The sequence below is a fragment of the Vicugna pacos genome, chromosome 25 (assembly GCF_048564905.1).
Source record: "Vicugna pacos chromosome 25, VicPac4, whole genome shotgun sequence".
NCBI classification, from domain to species: domain Eukaryota; kingdom Metazoa; phylum Chordata; class Mammalia; order Artiodactyla; family Camelidae; genus Vicugna; species Vicugna pacos.
Window position 1 is genome coordinate 1,609,124 of NC_133011.1, and position 19,519 is coordinate 1,628,642.

Genomic DNA, 19,519 nt, shown 5'->3' on the forward strand with positions numbered 1-19,519 from the left:
TACTTTGAGAAACAATAGTATCTATCAAAGCTCAACATACACATACCCAATAACCACTCCCAAGTATCTACTCAAAAGAAACGTATATCTGTGCTCACCATCAGGCATGTACAAGAGTGTTCTTAAAAGTACTATCCTCAATAACCTCAGATTTTAAACTACCCAAATGTTCATAAACAGAAGAATGGTAAATAAACTGTATACTATTACAAAGCAATGAAAATGAGTAACTCACAATATGGATGGCTATCATAAACATAATGTTGGTCAAAAGAAACCATATCAAAAGGATATATAACGTATGATTACATTTACATGAAATTAGAAAAAAAGACAGGTAAAACTAAGGAATTAAAATTAAGCTAGTGGTTACACTGGTAAAAAGTACTGATTAGAAGGCAGTATGAAGGGGGCTTTCAGGTGTTAAAATGTTCTGTTTCTTGCTGGTTATAGAAGTATGTTTACTTTGTGAAACTTTATAGAGGCACACATATTATTTGTATGTATAATTCAATACAAATTTCACATAAAAATAGGGACAGGTACAGCATGAAAAAGGAAAACCACATGTTAATCCAGGGAAAATACGAGAAAAAAAGGTTTTTTTAAGTTTAAGTGAATCTAGCAATGAGTAAAAAAAATTATTTCAAAGTTGGGAGTTCATTCTCTGTAGGGAAAGATGGTATTATACTAAAAAGTCAATATAATTCATGATGTTTGCAAATTCTAGAAGAAAACATTTATCTCAAAAATGCTTGAAAGCATTCAATAAAACTTGATTTATTTGATGAGATAAGAGATAGATTAAAACTTACAGCAAATATCAGAAACAACAAAAGGATGCTCACTATCTCTATTTCTATACAAAACTGTACTACAGGTGCCAGCCAGCAGAATAAGAAAAAATTTTTTAAAGAATTTGAAAAGTAAAGCAAATTTAGCATTATTTACTAAAGATAGGATTATCTATAAAGAAAATCCAAAGAATTTACAGACAAGTCATTAATTGTAATACAGCAATTTAGATAGGTTGTTGAACATTTCATAAAAGATCTATATGACTTTCACAGAAAATTATTCTTAAATATAATGAAAAACATTAAGGAAGATCTGAATAAATGGAGAAATAAGCCACGGACATGGACTGGAAGAGTCAATACCAAAAAAAATTTTTCCCAAATAAATCAATAAATTTAAATTTCAACCAAAATTCAAAAAAGGCTTTGCAGTTGAGCTTAGCCAGCTGATTCTAAAATTTATATGGAAAAGCAATGGGACAAATATTCCCAAGGTAATTCTGAAGAAAAACAGAAAAAGGAGATTCACCCTACCAGATACCAAAACTTATTGAAAAAATATAGTAATTAAAACAGTGATTTTGGCCCAAGGATAGACTAACAGACTGATAGAATAGAGCACAGAAACAGACACACATATCGACAGAAACAGTACATGAGAGAAGTGATGTCATAAATGAAGGGGAAAGAATGTATTACATAAAAAATGATTGTATATTGCTAATCCAAGGGAAAATACTAAATTATTTTCTTTTACAAACAAAAACAGATTAGAGATGGTATAAAGACGGAAATGTGACAAGTGAAACTTTAAAACTTTAAAAAGAAAATGTAAAATATCTTTCTGACCCTGATCCAAATGCACAAACCATAAAAGAAAAGGCTGATGTATTCCATTTGGTTAAAATTTAAAATTTCCAGGCAATAATAGAATAATAAGCAAAGTGAAGAGAAGCGGCAGACTGGGGAAGATATGTGTAATGCAAATAACCAAAAAGGAAAAAATATAAGAAAAATAATTTTAAAACAACAACAAAAAACTCAACTCCTGCAAAACAAAGACAAATAACCAAATTAAAGGTAGACAAAGTCTTTAAACAGGCAATTCACAGAAGTTATCCAAAAGACTAATAAATACATGGAAAGATGTTAAGGCTAGCCAGTCATCAGAGAATGCAAAATAAAAATGGGAAATACCATTTCACCCCAAGTAGAAAGGCAAAAATTTGTATACAACGAAATACTGCTCAGAAATGAAAATGAACTTGGAGCTTACTAATTTTTTAAAATGTTGATTGAAAAAACCCCAAACTATAAAACGATGTGCAGATATCACCATTCATGTAAAAAAATCTCTTAAAAGAATGAAAAAAATGCATGAAATGATTTGGTTTAGTGATTATAGCTGAGGAGGAAGAAAGGGAAATAGGATGTGGAGGAATCTACAGTGTACACAATTTTATCTGTAATGTTTCACTTAAACTTGGAATCGGTTTCATGGATGTTGATTATTCACCAGACATTTTTATGTGCTGAAATGTTTCACAGATACATTATAAAAATAAATAAAGCATGAGGGGGAGAAGGAAGGCAAATATCATCTAATACCTAGAAGGCTGGTCAGAGATGAAATTTTAAATTTTTACCAATTTAATAAAAATGATCACTAGTGGCAATTAATGATCTTGAAGCTAATTAAGGCAATAATTTAAAGCCCTCTTTAAAACCAAACTCCATTATTTTTAGATATTCTTATTAAAAATACTATTTTTTTAAGGTGATAGTCTAAGAAAATGGAACCAATTACATTTTTCACATTTTGGAGGGGGGAATATCATAAAATCTGAAAGGTGATCAGTAATTTTTTTTTACTTACTTTTTTTTAATTGGAGTTTACCAACGTTGTGTCAATTTCTGATGTACAACATAATAGCTCAGTCATACATGTACATATATATATTCGACTTCATATTCTTTTTCATTATAGGTTACTACAAGATATTGAATATAATTCCCTGTGCTATACAGTATAAACCTGTTGGTTATATATTTTATATATAGTAGTTAGTATCTGCAAATCTAACTTTTTATTTAAAATTTTTAAAGAAATTTCGCATCATAGCGTCACAGGCTACCATTTGACATGTGTTAACAAATCCTATCCTTTTCCACTTGTCCACATTCTGGCCCAGGGGCTTCCCTTTAAAACCTCCCACAGGCTCCGAAATAAAACCATATAAACTTATTGTACTTGATTGTAAACTTCAGCTCTCAGTCTGTCCTCTGACCTAACATGGGCCTCCCACAGTTGGGTAGAAACATCCTACCATGAAGCATTTACTGAGAAAGCCCAGACAAGAAGTATCTGACAGGTGTTTACTACCATAGAATGGAGTAGAGCTGTGTGGAATACTTAACCCAACTTCACAGACACACACAAATATATACTTAAACCAATGTTAGCAGTGACTAAAAGGGACAAAGTATTAGCTAAAATCAAAATGTGAACATATCAGAAGTCAGACACTCCATTTTAGGGACAGATTGAACTGCTGAATTATAAAATATACAACAACTCAAAGCAGCACACATAAAATTTTAAAGTGACAGCACATTCATTTTTAGATACAATAGTAATATTATAAAATATCTTGCCTAAATTGACTGTTTTCACTAGAGTTTAAAAATAGATCACTTTGGTCAATATATATCAACTAAAGCAATGGTTTATTTTGTGGCCCCAAAACCCAAACCAAAGCAAAACTCATCCAAAAAACCTTCAATGTTTGTCTTATCTTCAAGAGTTCGGTATCTTGAGCAGATTACATATTTTTTTAAAGTACAGCAAAGATTTAAAACCACTGACTTCCTAGCAGGGTTGTAGATTTCCATTATTACCTTGGGGACTGTGCTCTGTGAGTCATCTGTAGGCCCAGCCAAAGAGATTAACTCTTTCATTGTTATTTTCAATAAATCCATTTTACCTTTCTTAGGTTCAGATGCCAACAATGCCTATGGAAAAACAAGGCAAAAATTATCAGGACCATTAATTTATATACACCTGTTCGCTACTTCCCAGAACTGACTCCAAAATGCAAAATCCCCTCTATAAAAACATGTGGTGTTAAGCAAGTTAATTAAGCCATGTGGCCTTGGACAAGCAGCTTAACCTCTCCACCCTTCAGATTTTTCATCTGTAAAATTAGGTGGTGGTATCATGGAATCTCTAAGGTCACCTCTAGTTTGCTTGTTAATTATATTATTCTAAGAGGTTGAAAATGGCTCTTGCTGACAACTCTTCCAGGACCATAATTAGGTGGCAGGTCTCAGATACAATAAGCAAGTCAGTTTTAGTAACAAATTTATCCAACAAGAAACTTCTCTTTACCTGAAAAACAAAAAAACCCTCTAGATTAAATTTCTTGTAAGGATTTGAAAACTCCCCAGAGATTAATCGGTTATTTAACTCTTAACAAGATTCTATCTGGAGGACTATCAAACTGTAGCACTGGAAACTCCATGGGACAAAAGGAGATGCTATAAACTTCAAAGAAGGTCCTGTATTTGAATTTTCAAGAGCTGCTTATTTATTTTGTGCCTAATGTTTTGCCAATATTCAACAAACATAAAAATAGGGTATCAAACCACTTGAGGCAATAAAAAGGAGTGAAGTACTGGTACATGTTACAACACGGATGAGCCTTGAAACATTATGTTAAGTGAAAGAAAAGATGCAAAGACCACATATTATATAATTCCATTTACATGAAATGTCCAGAACGGACACATCAACAGAGACAGAAAATAGATTAGTGGTTGTGTAGGACTGGGAGCAGATGGAATATTTCATATGCATGTAGCTACTGGCTCCCAAGAGTGAAAGTTTCAAGCTATTCAGCTTCTTCTTAAGCATTTATAATCCATAAAAGAGGAAATAAAGATACAAAGGCAAAGCAATTCAGTTTAAAAAAAATTTCACAACATATTTATGCTCAGAAAACATATATACTATTTTTTTAATGACCATTTAAAAAACTGTATATCTCTCTATACAAAAGGTAAGCTCATAAACTAAGCAGTAGGCAGTTTTTCTCTATAACTAACACCAAGCAGAGTTTTCCACCAGAGTAAGAATATAACTTTATTGGTATGTTATACTAAGCTATGCTAAAGAAAAATGGGGGCTCTCTGATGAGATTTTTCTAATAATTTAGAATTTTCAAGTAAAATAAATAAAAGGCTATATTTGACTACTGATGTGTCTTCTGGCAACCACAGCTTTTATCCCCCAAAAGCTGTGTGTAGTTATGACATTCTGCCCAACGCTAGGTTAAGAAAGTGCAATCCTGACGCTTTGTCACTAGTACTGATATTTAGCACTACTTGGGAACCAGGGGTGGAAGCACATGGCACAAACATGCAACCAGACCTTGCTACTGCATTAACATCTGTCCTCAGACAGATGTGGGAGGCAAAAACACACGGGGTCAGAATAAATTACAGGCAGGAGAATGAACCACACTGATCCAGAATGGGTCAGATCAGAGAGCAGCTGATTTCTGAAGATTCCCAGAATCCACTCAGCAGAACCACCTGGGTGATCTCTGTATCGAATCAACCTCTACAACTGGTGTTCACTGTCATAAAAAAATCATGACTTTGGAAATTTGAGGAAGGAATAAGAAAAAGAAGGGGAAAATGCTGGAGTATTAAAAAGCAGACTTCATTTCACTTATTTTCATTGCTTTTGTTATACCACCCAATTCCTAGATTTTATCCTACTGAGTATTAAACAAAGATCTTTCAGGTTGGATCTGATTTGGTATTGTTAGGACTTGGGTCTGCATTCTTTGGATTCATAAAGGTGATGGCCTTTTAATTTTGACACTGGAAATAAAATATTTTCCTATCAAATAGTAATATTTGGGTGTGCTGATAGGGAGCAATCTTTAAGGTATAATGCTAAGTGAAAAAAAGCAAGGAGCAAAACAGTATGTGAAACATGCTTTCATCTGCATTAAAAAAGAAAATGCATTCACATATATACACACACCCCACACACACTCTCATAGAAGGGTTCAGGAGGTAGAGTGCTGGGCTCAAGTTTTAGTTTTGCTCTTACTATCTCTGTGGTGTTTGGTAAGTCACTTACCTAACGTTTCTAAGTCTCAGTTTCTTCATCCACAATATGTGGATGATAATAGGGCTTGAGGAAGGATTAAATGAGATAATGCATGTGAAATAACCACTTACAAAAGTTCACTGCTATTAGGATTGGATTATTTTATGCATGGATATTTTCTGGAAGGATTCAAAAGAAATTGTTAACACTGGTTGCCTAAAAGGTCTTTGAAAGGAGAGGAAGAATATTTCTTCTAATTAAAAAAAAAAGAAAGGCAGTATATGCACTTCCTGGAAGTGAGCAATGAATGTACCACACACAGGCAGAGCTTCTGCAGACTCACATTAGGGCATCTAAAAGGCATACATAAAGCAAACACTTGGAATTATCAGGAACCAAAAAGTAAAGGTAGACACTATTGCTATACATTAACACTGTTGGAAAAGAATAAATATTCCTACATTTGGACATTGGATTCCTACACTTTCTACTTTTCACCTCCTTGCTTCTTTATAATGGGTCTTAGGATTTGAAGCTATTACAGATTCCATTTCTTACAAAATCACACAGAGCATGTGTCTCATCTGTAAATAAGCTTTAATATCTAGGCCTGCACCACATTCAAAATGTTCTGGAAGTTAATCAAGCTCTCATTAACGTTCTGTATTGTGAAACTCCAGATTTCCAACAAGGAGAATATAACCTTACAGTTTATTGTAATTTATATTCCACATTTATAGAGATTATACATATTAAAAAAACACATTTTAAAGTATATTTTAGTAATCATTTTATCTCTCTCAAAGTGTGGTTCATCACAACTAAAATATTCATCCAGAGCCTGTGGAGAATTAATAAAGTAAGTTATTTAGAAAGATTCATAAACATTTTGAAATTATTTGGACATTACTGTTAGTGAGATTCTGCTCTATTATATTAACTGCTACTCTAGAGTGCTTAAAAATATTTGACTTTCAAAAAATTTTTCAACTTATGTCCTACTAAATTACGTAACATTATCCTAAGAAATAGTGTGTTTAGTGGTAAACCATTTTAGGAAGATCATAACTGGATTCAACTAAAATTAGTATGAAAATAAAAAGATCAAGTCCAAAGGAAAGTACTCTCTCTTTTTTAAACTAAAGAAGACAGTCTGCAGAAAGGTAATCCGTTACCTCCCTCCTGCTGCTTCCCACTCAGCTCCCTCAGCCACCAGAACCAACCATCAATAGTCTGAACACCAACGTTCAAAGAGATTCAAAGGCATAACAACCAAATGCAAAGTCTGAGCCTTGTTTAGATTCTAACTTGAAAAAAAAAAACTGTAAAAAAGATATTTTCAAATAACAGAGGAAATTTATATATGTACTAGATACCATATGACACCAAGGAATCATTTTAGGATGTGCCAATGACATTTGTGAATTCAAAACACAGAAAGAAGGTTTATATTAAGAAACACAATTTAAAAAATCAATAATTAGAACAGAAGTTCACTCCATATGAAGCTTAATTTTCTGGAGCAGTCTGACAAAAATCTTAAAATAACTGTTTAGAATACTTAAGAGCTAAATGAAGGAATAATTTCTATTTAAAAAAGAACAAGAAATTATGAAAACCAGGCAGTACTGAAGTAAGAATAGGCATCTATGAAAATAAAGATATTGGAAATACTGGTAATGAAAATACACTTTCAAAATTTAAAAAAATAACAGATAAGATGAATTCTAGGGAATTACTGACTTAGAAGACAGTTTTCTGGAAAATGTACCCAAAATAGTACACAGAAGGATAAAAACACAAAATATACACATGTTATATATATATATGTGTGTAATATACACATACATATACACATACATACATACGATAGTTTGAGAGACTCTAATTTCATCTAACAGGAATTACAAAAAGCAGGAATCGAATGATTACTAGGAGAAAAATACTCAAAGAGATAGCTAAACATTTTCCAGAACTGAAGAAAGTCACAAAGCCTCAGATTCAAAGTATCTTCCAAGTACCTACTTCATGTAAATAAATTCATACCTAGACATATCATGGTGAAATTTTGATTAAAAGAAAATTTTATCACAAGATGGGGGGAAAAAAGTATATCTACAAAGGAACACCTATTATACCAAAGACAAGTTTCTCTTTGGCAATAATAAGAGATGCAATATCTTTAAAGCACTGAGGAAAAATAACTGTCAACCAGAATTCTATATGCAGCTAAACTACATTCGAAAGTAGAGATAAGATAAAGACAGAGACATAAGAGGAGTCTGGCTCCCAGAGTTCCACACAAAAAGAAATCCTAAAGGACATACTTCAACAAAGTAAATCCAGAGCAGTCCCAATGCGGTGCCTACCTTATGCCTCACATTTAATATGTCCCAAACTAAACTCCTGATCTTCCTCCATAAAGCTACTGTACTACAGTCTTCCCCATTCTAGTATATGAATAACGTAACTTAGGCCAAACATTTTAGAGTCATCCTTCCTCTCAAATACCATATTCAATCTGTTATCATCTTCTGTCTTTCTGTCTTCAAATTGCATTGATTCAGATCACGTTTTACTATCTCTACCACTCTCCAAACCATCACCGTCCCTTTCTTAAGTTACAATAATACAATAACTTCCTAATTAGTCTTTTTGCTTTTACTATTGCAATCTGTTCTCAACATAGCAGTCAAAGTAATCATTTTGAAGGACTAGATCATGACATTCCTCTGTTCACAAACTCGCCAATGACCCCCCATTTTACTCAGAATAAAAGCCAAAGTCCTTACTATGTCTTACAATAGTCCTCATTACCTCTCTAATCTTACCTACAACTACTTCACTTACTCACTCCACTCACAAATGGTTTACGAGCTATTCATTAAATACCCTAAGTCCATGCCTCCCAAGACTTTTGTACCTGACCTTCTCTATGTCTGGAATGCTTTTCCTCCAGCTATACAACTGTTGATGACAGTGTTCACTATACTTATCAACACATTCAAATCTTTCATACTAATTTTAATCTAGCAGAGAGACAGAGAGAGAGAGAGAAGTTAAATAATTTGCTCAAGGTTTATAGCTAACAAGTGACAGAGGGAGAATCAAAAATGTAGATTGACACCACAGCCCTTGTTTAATAAATTAAAGGCATTATTTCAAAGTGCCTGCCCTAAATGCTCAGATACACAGTTGGCTTGATCTGGTTCATGATAGAGATATTATCTACTCTCTTATTATTTGCTTCAGTGGATTTCATTCATTCATTTAGAAAAAAAAAAGATTAAGTTACTTGGCACTAATGCTGTGCCCTAGGAAAGGAGCAGTCAAATAAAAATTCCAAATTAGACATAATTCAGAAAGCATGTTTCTGCATCTAGAATGCATTACCAGAGTACACTGTTTTAAGGACTGCCTTTCTAACCATGTTTCAGTCAGATTACTTTTTAGGTTGATTTCAGTCCCTGAATATCTACCATCAGAGTAGGGGCTAAAGCAGTTTTGAAACAAACTGGTGATACGGATGGAAAGCTAGCTCGAGAATTAAAATATCTTACAGAAAATCCACTCAGTGGATAGCCTACTTGTGACTGACTTGAGGTCAACTGTGTCTTATTCATTCTGGAGGTGCTCCAACTCCCTTAGACAAGTGGGGACATTTATTACTGTTAATAAACTGTTTCCTTACATTAACCGAATGACTCATTGCTGGCCTAATGAAATTATTTCACCTTCAAACACAAAGCAACTAATTTCACATTTTAAATGTGAAATACATTTAAAGCCAACATATGAAGCAAAATTCCCAGAAAATTATCAAGACTCAACTGCCAGGAAATTAATTATGTGTAACTGAACTAAAGGTTAAGCCCCTACCAATATCTTCATTTCCCAAATAACAACTTACAAAGCTGTTATCACTAAGGATTTTTAGCACAAGGAAGTAAATCCTTTCCCACAAACACACTTTTATTTTGTCAGCTTTAAGAGCAACTTCAAATAAAAATGTATTCAAATAAATAAGTTATTGGGTACAGAAGAGTAAATGTCAATAAAAACAAACCTATTTATTTACTGACTGTTAATAAACTTTTACCTCACTATGGTTCCTTATATCACTTTCCTTTTCACTTGCTAATCATTTAGATAATTCTAATAATGAAAAGAAAAATCAGTTTGTTTTTGGAACAAAACCAGGATTTGTCCCTGATTAGTAATGGTCTGATATACATCACAAAGACCTAGAGTATTATTCCCTCAGAGTACAGATGAAAACAGGAAACTGGAAAACATGTACTTTTCTTCATTTAAAAAAAAAACAACGAAGTTTTCAGGAAAAGTAGAAGAAAGATAAGCTGATAATTTCAGAATCACCTCCAAACCTCTAACATATTAATGTTGTTACAAGGAATTCCACTTTCCTCGCTCACCCAAGTTCAAAGTTTTGCAAAGCAAAGTTTTTGGCTGCCTATAACATAAAAAAACAGGTCAGATTATTGATTTTAAACTAGAGTAGGAAGAGGGGCTATATCCTTCTACTCAGAGAATATATATTTTAGGTTTAAAAGAAAAAAAATTCACAATGTAAAAAAAAAGGTGTTTGCTTTTCATAAGTTTAAATATTCCATGCACTAGTCTAAAATCATCTACTGATGATACTGAACAAATTGACCTAAGTTTCCAAGAACAAGTAGAAAATGAGTCAGGAGGAGGATAAAGGCAGCTATGAGAGATATAGCACACTTTCTGAGAACCGAAACTTTTTTTCCATTTATTTTATACTGATGTAGCTTCTCATTTGTCCCAAGCAGTCCTTCGCCTCTCTTCCATGCAATGCTATAATACACACATATGTACTTTATTTGTTGATCATCTTAAAGCTACTTACTAGGGTCCACACTTACTCATGTTTGTACAATTCCCAAGATACCTTTTTTTTTTTTAACCCATTTGAATGGAGCCTTTCAGAAAACAAACAACCCCCCATCGATTTCCAGGGAGCACCACATCCAAACTTCTTATCCTAGCTCACCAAGCCCTACATATTTGGACCACCCCGCTCAGCTTCATCTTATACCATTCTGTTCTTTAAATACACCAAAGGCTTTTACATTAGTTGCTCCCATTGCTTGGAAAGCTCTTCCCTCAAAAAGCTGTTGCTTCTTGTCATCCAAGCTCACTTTAGCGTAGGAGGAAAGAGAGATTTTTTCCTTACCACCAAACTTTATTACATCAGAATATATATTGCTGTCTGATAGTTTGTTATTATTTTCTAGATGTGCTCTAAAATATAAACTCCCTATCAAGGACACACTCTGTCCTATTCACCTCTTTATTCCCCACACCCAGAACAGGGCCTGGCATCCAACAGGGAACTCAATAAATATCTGTGGAATATACGAACAACTTATGACTTACCGACTCCATGAAGTGTACCATTCTAAAGCACAAGGCTGACAAAGAAAGAGGGTATAGTAACTAGAAAAGAAAGTATAAACAAAAGTGCTTTCCAATGATAAGAGCCACCATTAGAGGCAGGTGTTCCAATTCCTTAACTTCCTCAGACAGGTATAAACACATTCAGAGTCTCCACATACCAAGGTCATAGCATTGATATGAAGATACTCTCTACTGAAATCCCCAAGTAGCCAAAGTCAGCTTTGTTAGCCTAAGTACTATCTCAAGAGATAACTGTTTTCCAAGACTGAAAAACAAAACCAAGGACAGCATTCAAAACCCAACAGAGGGTTCAGGTTTGTGTAAAGTATGTATTTAACTAAGGTTTACACAGTTATGAACATGGGTTAGAAACCATGTTTCAAATGACCAATGTTTCTGAATTCCAGAAATATAGTATTTAATACCAGGTTATAAGCATTTCCCTTCTCTCTTAAGGCTCCTCAGGAGACCAGACCTGTGCCTACAACTATTTCCTCTCAAATATTTTTCTCAAATATGTATTTCTCAAATACATATCTCTAGTAAGAATGACCAATGTCCCTGTCTGCCGAGGACAGAGGGGTTCCCAGAATGCTGGATTTCCATGCTAAAAAATTGGAGGAGTCCCAGGGCATCCTATCTCTAACTCTGACCCCTTCCCTCTCCCAATCTTTGGCCTGTATTTCCAACTGTCTGCTGTCCCACTAGGCATCAACATCAACTCAAATTCAACAAGTCTAAAGTATTATCCTGCCTCGCATCAGGCTCTTCTTCTTACCATGCTTATTTGTTAATGCATTAATTATTCTTCCCATAACTTGGGGCAGACAGCTCAGAAAGTAGACTTTTTTCTTGGTCTTCCATTTCTGCCTTATAAGTTATCTAATTTATTTCTCTAATATCAAAGATTAAAATGCTAAGCTGGAAGTTCCTCTAGGAACAAGAACCATGTTTTACTAATATTTCATCCTCCTACAGTGCCTACCTATTATAATTTCTTACATACAGCAAGTGATCAATGTACTTCTGTTGAACTGCTAATCTCTGAAGCAGAATGAAGTTCAAAAAAACTATCTGGATTCTATTGCTGGGTCTGTCACCAACTAGTTGTGTAGCTATGGACAAATCATTTGATTCTCAATGCCTAAGAATGAAAATAAAATAATTATAAAAATGCTTTGAAATTCAGTGAGATATTATCTGGGTTAATATTCCAAACAGAAAAAGCAGTGACCCTAAATTATGCAAGTACCCGAAGTTCCTGATGAGACTGTCCCCCAAATACCTCATCATGGCCCCACACAAGCCCAGTCCCTTGTTCAGGTCTTCACATGCCTTTTTTAGTTCTACAGAGTTAAATGTTTTCAATTTAGATCCTAATAATTGTCTCTAGGTTCACAGCAACTCTGGCTTACCACATCGTATTCTCAATGGTTGAACAGTGTTTCTAACATGGCATCTGGCACAGTAGATGTTGAAGAAATCATTTGTTGAATGAATAAATAAGGACCAACGAGTGCTGGAGCCAGCTGCTGCCCATTAGCTGTGCCTTCAGTCAGGCAGATAATTGAAAAACTAGGTGTAGAAAAGGAGGGCTGAAATTTTAAAGCTCCTCAACAGTGAAGTCACTGTGCCTATAAAAACACAATATTAGCCTAACCTAGAGTTCTGACTATTCAATGAACCCTCTGTCTACTCCCCAGCAAAAAAAGATTACTTTATAAGGAAACGATTTCAAAACTCCAGAGCTGCTGGTGTTTATGATAATGAAGGGATTGAGAGGTAAAAACGGAACCACACAAGGCTCCCAAGAACAATGTGACCAACTCTTAGCTGTTTGTTTTGATTCCTCATCACACAACGCAGGGACAGCAAGGAAAAGGGGAGGTTCCCGAGTAACAGGGTTCGTGGTTCACTGTGCCAGCTCCAGGGAGACACCAGCCACAACCATGGGGATTCCACGCCCACTTTTGTCAGCAAGAGCCTCTCCACTAAAACAGAAGACATCCTCTCTGTCTGAAGGCTCTTTTGTTTTATACAAAAAAAAATTAATACAAAATACACTGCATCTTTACTCTGACTACATCATAAAAACTGCAACTTTCTTACAAGGGCTTCAAACTCTTCATAAGCAACCCTCACTAAATGTTATTATCACAAAATACTCCTAAGAAATCAGTCTAGCAGTTCTAAAGCACATTTACTAAAAATGTATCAAACTTCCTTCAGTCTTTCATACTCCAAATCCCCAGACTTTCCCAGTCAGAAACTAGAAAGCAGCATTGTGTAATGAGTAGAATGCGCAGAACTGAAAAAGCCTTAGAAAGCTGAATCCTCTTATTTTATCAAAGAGGACACAGCAGCCCAGAGGGGTTACATGGCTTTCCTAGCGTCAACAAAGCTGGTCGGTGGTACTAGGCTCTAATTCATATCTCAATATTCTTTCATCTACACTCTGAGGGATGTGGTGGTTAAGGATCGGGGTATGGGAGGAATCAGACCACTCTGATTTTCCTGTTCATCATAGTCAAGAAGTAGTAGAAGTTTAAAAGGAAAAGAAAACAAAAACAAAAACAAAAAAAACCCTAACAGGAAAAGGGGCGGGGAATTGGTCTTGTTTGTCTTTTTTCTATGCTAAGTGCTACTGCCTGAGTCGTCACCCAAAGTAACAGAAATGAACAGGCCAAGCCATAGCTGGTGTTTTAGGTCTTTGTGTTGTCTTGAGGAGATCACTGAAGCAAATTATTGTTCTATAAACAGATTAGTCCAATTTCTCTCCACAAAGCTATCTCACTGGTGGTGGGTAAGTATTCTAAGATAAGCATAAAAACCCAGACCGAAATCAAATTACATACGCTGTATACCCAACTAATTGGTCATTAGACTATTTTGTACCAATAAATCAGGTTCCCTGACTACAGAATGGCTTTCCGATGGCTTCGTGCATCTACCTAACTGTGGTAACACAGAGCTATTTTTTGTTGAGTTCTGATTATATTACTTATGTTACTTGGAAAATGTTACCTTCCTTTTCTCAAACTCTTTCAGTATGGTTATTTTTCCTTAAAGATTTTTCCAAATCTTTATTATTTCATTAGCTAAATTTTCCACTCCATTCATTCTTTGGTCAAGTATTGTGTTTATTATTTCAAGGTTCATGTTTATTATTTCAATTAAACTAAACAGTGACAGATGTGCAGGAAGGTTCTGTGCATGTGCACACACATTTAAAAAAGGGAACACAGCCCTGAAGCATGGGGAAATTTTAAGCTTTAAAAATGACTTGCCCAAATGAGATCCAGTGAGAAAGCTACATATCAACAGAAGCCATCTTAACCTCCCTCACCAGTGTCAAACACTGTTGAGGTTTACTGCCAGCTAAAACATGAGGGGGCTGTTCTGAAGCCTCGGCTGCAGGCATACGTAATAAGAATGACCAAGACTAAACTGAATTACCAATCAGAAGGCCATGGGGAGAAGGGTAGGATACGGTGGATTAAAAGAAGTGGTTAGAAAGATGTACCAAATTGTTGGTTCTCTTAATATTTAACATAACCATTCTCTGAGATCAAGGAGAAAAAAATTAATATTAAAAACTCTGGGAACTTTGCCAACAAAGCTGAGATAGAATTTACTCACTAAGAACAAGATTCCTCTGTTATTGAGTCTAAATGACTCAGTATTACTATGAGAACTTAAAAAATGAGTATTCAAAGTTCCAGAAAGAAGGTAACATCTGACTCAACTATGGAGTAGACTTAAAAATAAAAATTCAGGGGTCACAAACCAAAGACACAAAGATTTAGACTTTAAGTAATCCACTAAAGAAACGGGAAAGTTAAAGGATTTTTTTTCTCTTTGTAAGCATTAATATGGCTTCCCAGAGTGGATGATCACTAGTTATTCTTTAACTATTAATACTTCAAATAAAATTCATAGGACATTCAGAAATAAAAAGTGTCATATTTAGACACATTTACCAAAGAAGATGGAATTAAAGGCTTAGACAAGATTATGTACTTTTTATTTACAGTTGAATGACTTTTTCCCCAAATCTCATACATTACATTCTAGATTTATTTCTTGCTCAATTGCATATTCTTAAGAGATCTGGTCTTTCATTCTCCAGTAAAGTAGAGGGAAATTATTTTTTCACCATTATATTTCAATTGTTCATAAGACGTGTTCTGTTGAATTTGAATTGTAGTAGCTATAATTAACTGATGAAAGTTTAAGTACATATTTAAATTACTTCTGTCCACCATAATTGCTGACATCCATGAGTCAGCACTAGCATTTTATGACAAAAAACAGCTAAATGTCAGTAGTTCACTTTTTTAGGCCAATAATGTGAAAATGATTATAATTAGTGTAACAAATATTTGTAGGTTAAGCTATATTTCAGTAAGCAGAGCAATTCCATAAATTGAACAGCAAGACAATAGCAACCTACCTTCTAGATTTAGAATTGTAGACAACAATTTAATCCCCTTAGAGTTAAGCTTCTAATTTATGGGTGAATTAATGAATGGTAGATTCCCCAGTTTAGCACTCTAGTTTAGGATTATGTTCATTTTCATTGAAAGAATAACTTAAAATACTAAGATCATAGAGAGAAAATAAGCAAATATGAATTTCATCAGAAACTCAAATTTAGAGTTGTAACTTTAATGCACTTAACCACTCCAATCAAATGCTTAAGCAGGTAATTACGAACAGGCAGATAATTGTGTTTTTTAAAGAGTGCATGAATATTTCATCAAACTCTAAACAGAAAGTACCATACAAGAAAATCAGATTCTAGAAAATTAACACAGCTTGTGCCTGTGCGTGCACGCGTGCACATACTCAAGTGTGGCTTACAAAAAATTCTCAGAAAAAAAAGAACAGTGTCTGCCATTCTTATTTATTCTTAGATGATTGTTTAATACTGAAGTCAGTTTACATGTGAAGACATTTTGAATAATCCTATTAAAAACCAATTCAAACAAATGTGGCTCATGTTTAACTCTTCTGTTATTTATCCATTAATCTCTTTAAGTGCTTCCTTCCTTAACACAGCTGTAGTTCAAGAGGTGGCCAGCAGTTGGCCTCCATTTTAGTGGATTTCCATGAAAGCCCAGATTTCTTTCTGCAAACTTTAAAAATGCTGTCTGCCTAAATAACTTTTTCATAACTTAAGTGCTTATAAAAGGCTTTCAGAATGATCCAAAAGAAACACATTTTCTTTTAAAAATAAAAACCAAACAAAAGGAAGCCACACACACTGTAAAGATGTTCTCTGTGAAACATTCTGTTCAGCAGATCTGAAATGTCTCCAAAGGGATGAAGAACCACTTGGTTTGGAAGCAACAGTTGGGAACTCATAACAGGCTGGTTAAAAGCCAACAGTGACAGCCATAAGGAGATCTTTAAAGCATATTAAGAGTGGCTGAGATACCAGGCACTGGGCCTTGCCTAGTCTCCCCACTTAATCTATTTGGAATGCCTTCAACTGTACTTTCAACCACATAGTACAGTTGTTCAAAAGCCTCTGACCACGGTCCTCTCTTCTTTTTTCCTTTTAAGCTCTTCCCTAAAGACTGCAATCCTACTAACTATGATGTTTATGAAGACAGTTCATAAATCTACATCTATGTTTCTGTAATATCACCCAAACTAATCCCCTGTCTCCAAGTTCTGACATATATTTCTGCCAGGATATGCCACCATCATCTACACTCAACACATACAAAACAAATGTATTCATCTTGATTCAACTAATTACCTCTTTCAGTCTCCATGCCTTTGTTACCATCAATCCCATTTTTCTGGTCACCAGAAATTAATCTGCAGGGACAGTCGTGGACTCCCTGGTGACACATTCAGTTTGGTTCATGTGGTAGATTACATTCTTCAAAGATGGCCAGTGCAGTATCTCCCAGCCCACACTTCTTTCTACAACATGATCTTGCCACTTCACCATGGTAAAGTCTAATTCCTCTCATCTTGAATCCAACTGGCCTTAAGGCTCACTTAGAACCAAAAGAATGTAACTGAAGCAATGCTATGAGACTTCCAAGCTAGGTCAGAAAAGACCACACAGCTTCTGCCTGTTCTCTTGGAATACTCTCTCTGGAGGATGCCAGCTGCCATGTAAGAATTTCAACTACCCTAAGACTGCTATGCTGAGAGGCCACGTGTAGTCCCAACTAGGCCCTGTCTTCTAGCCATCCCATGAAGGTATCACAAATTTGAGTAAAGTTGTCATGAACTCCCTAATCAGTTCATCTACCAGCTGAACACCACTAGCTGAATTCAGTAAATACCCCAAGGAGAAGAATCACCCAACTATGCACTGTCTTAATTCTCGACACATAAAATCATGAAATGAAATAATCCACAGCTTCCTTTCTAAGCATTCAAAATATCACACATAGAGTTTTTACTCTGTGGGGGGCTAAATGTTAACTGAGACGCCACTTCCCTCCCTCCATTCCCAGAGCCACGGTCGCAGAGCAAGTTCTCAGCACCTCAGCTCTGATTGTTATAACTGATGCTAGGCTCCCCTCACTTCAGTCTGTCACTACAATCTATCTAACATAATACTTCCAACTGAAAAGCTACTTTAATGCACCAATACCATAACCAATGTCAATCTCATAATGTTTTACATTTGTATTAAGTTTTATAATGCAAAAGGGTCTTCGTAAATATCTGTTTTACTTGATCCACATAACAAAAGCCAGAGAGACTTGGCAATTAGGGCAAATAGTCTTTATCTTATTTTATAGATGAAGAAATCAGAGGCTAAGGAGATTAACTTTTGTACAATCTCGTTGCCAGTAAATAGAATGGATATAAGCAGTACTAAGACTGTGTCATAATCGCTATTTCTCTCTTCCACATGCCTCCTGTGATCTATTTCAGATCAGAAATCTTCAATGGCTCTCTCTGTCCCTACTACAACAAATCTACTTTCTAGGTATCCATAATTTGGCCTCCATCTATACAATTACTTGGCATTGCCTCCTAACTCTACCGCCATCACCACCATCACTCCACTCAGACTGACTTAATTCCTCACCTAACAATATGCCATGCTGACTCTAGCCTCTGAATATTTGTTCACAAAGTCTCCTCCTACCAACTGAAAACTTACTCACGCTCTAGTCCAAATTCCACCTCCGCCATTAAGCCCTACCAGCCTACCCTTGTGGCTTTCTCTCTCTGCTATTCCTATAGAATTTGTAAATTTTACCCAAATTTTGACAGTTATATTCAGCTAACACACATCCATACAGGCCAAGATGTTGGGTGCTTATAGCCAGTGTCTGTTGTGACTGATGAGTACCCATGACATACCATTTGTTAAATATTTTGAACTTCATCCCTGCTTATTTCCCCAACTAAACCATAAGTTCTTTGAGAACAGGAACACTGTCTCATAAAGAAGTACTGTATCCTCCAAACCAAGCACTAAGTACTAAGCACACAGCTAGTGTTCAATATATATATTTGCTAATTGATTTGAAGGGAGTGAAGTGTGTTGTGTTGTGTTGTGTTGTGAGAAAAAAAATATTCTTAAGTCATGTCTACACTGGAAAGAAAGTTGAAAAGATAGCAAAATATTTTCAGGATCAGCAGTTTAATGTCAGGGACATTTTTTTATGTACCATTTAAAGATATTCTGTGCAGGCCATAACTGCCAAAATGTTTTATAAATGTTTTTACCAGGAGTGTGAAAAAAATGTTTTAAAAATATTCAAGGAGTAGATGTCTTAACAGCCCAAAATAAAATGTTTGCTGAGGCTACAAAGCTGGCAGAACTCTGCTTCATTTCAAAAAGTTTCCAGGCAATGGAAATGTTTTCCTGGAAAATACTACCTTTTATTTAGAGAACACTTAGTCATTAAGTAATTTAAGGTTTCCTCACAAGCTCTTTGGAGGAAATCTATTATATGAATGAATGAAATTATCGGCACCTATAATGTCGAAAAAAATACATTTGTGTAAATATATGAACTCTACCTAAGTATTTTTCCAAGTAAGGGGGAAAAGTCTTTTATACTTTCTGGTCTATTTACTGTTCTCTCAATTTTTTCTATGAGATAAAATTACGAAGAAAAACAAAATCCTTAAGTGTTTCTCTGTCTGTAATATACACAAATCCAAAAAA

At 34.9% G+C, this 19,519-nt stretch overlaps 1 pseudogene; it reads right to left on the reverse strand.

Moving 5' to 3' along the window:
• LOC140689140 (tRNA (32-2'-O)-methyltransferase regulator THADA-like) overlaps nt 1-19,519 on the reverse strand; it is a 126,166-nt pseudogene that overhangs the window by 59,044 nt on the left and 47,603 nt on the right.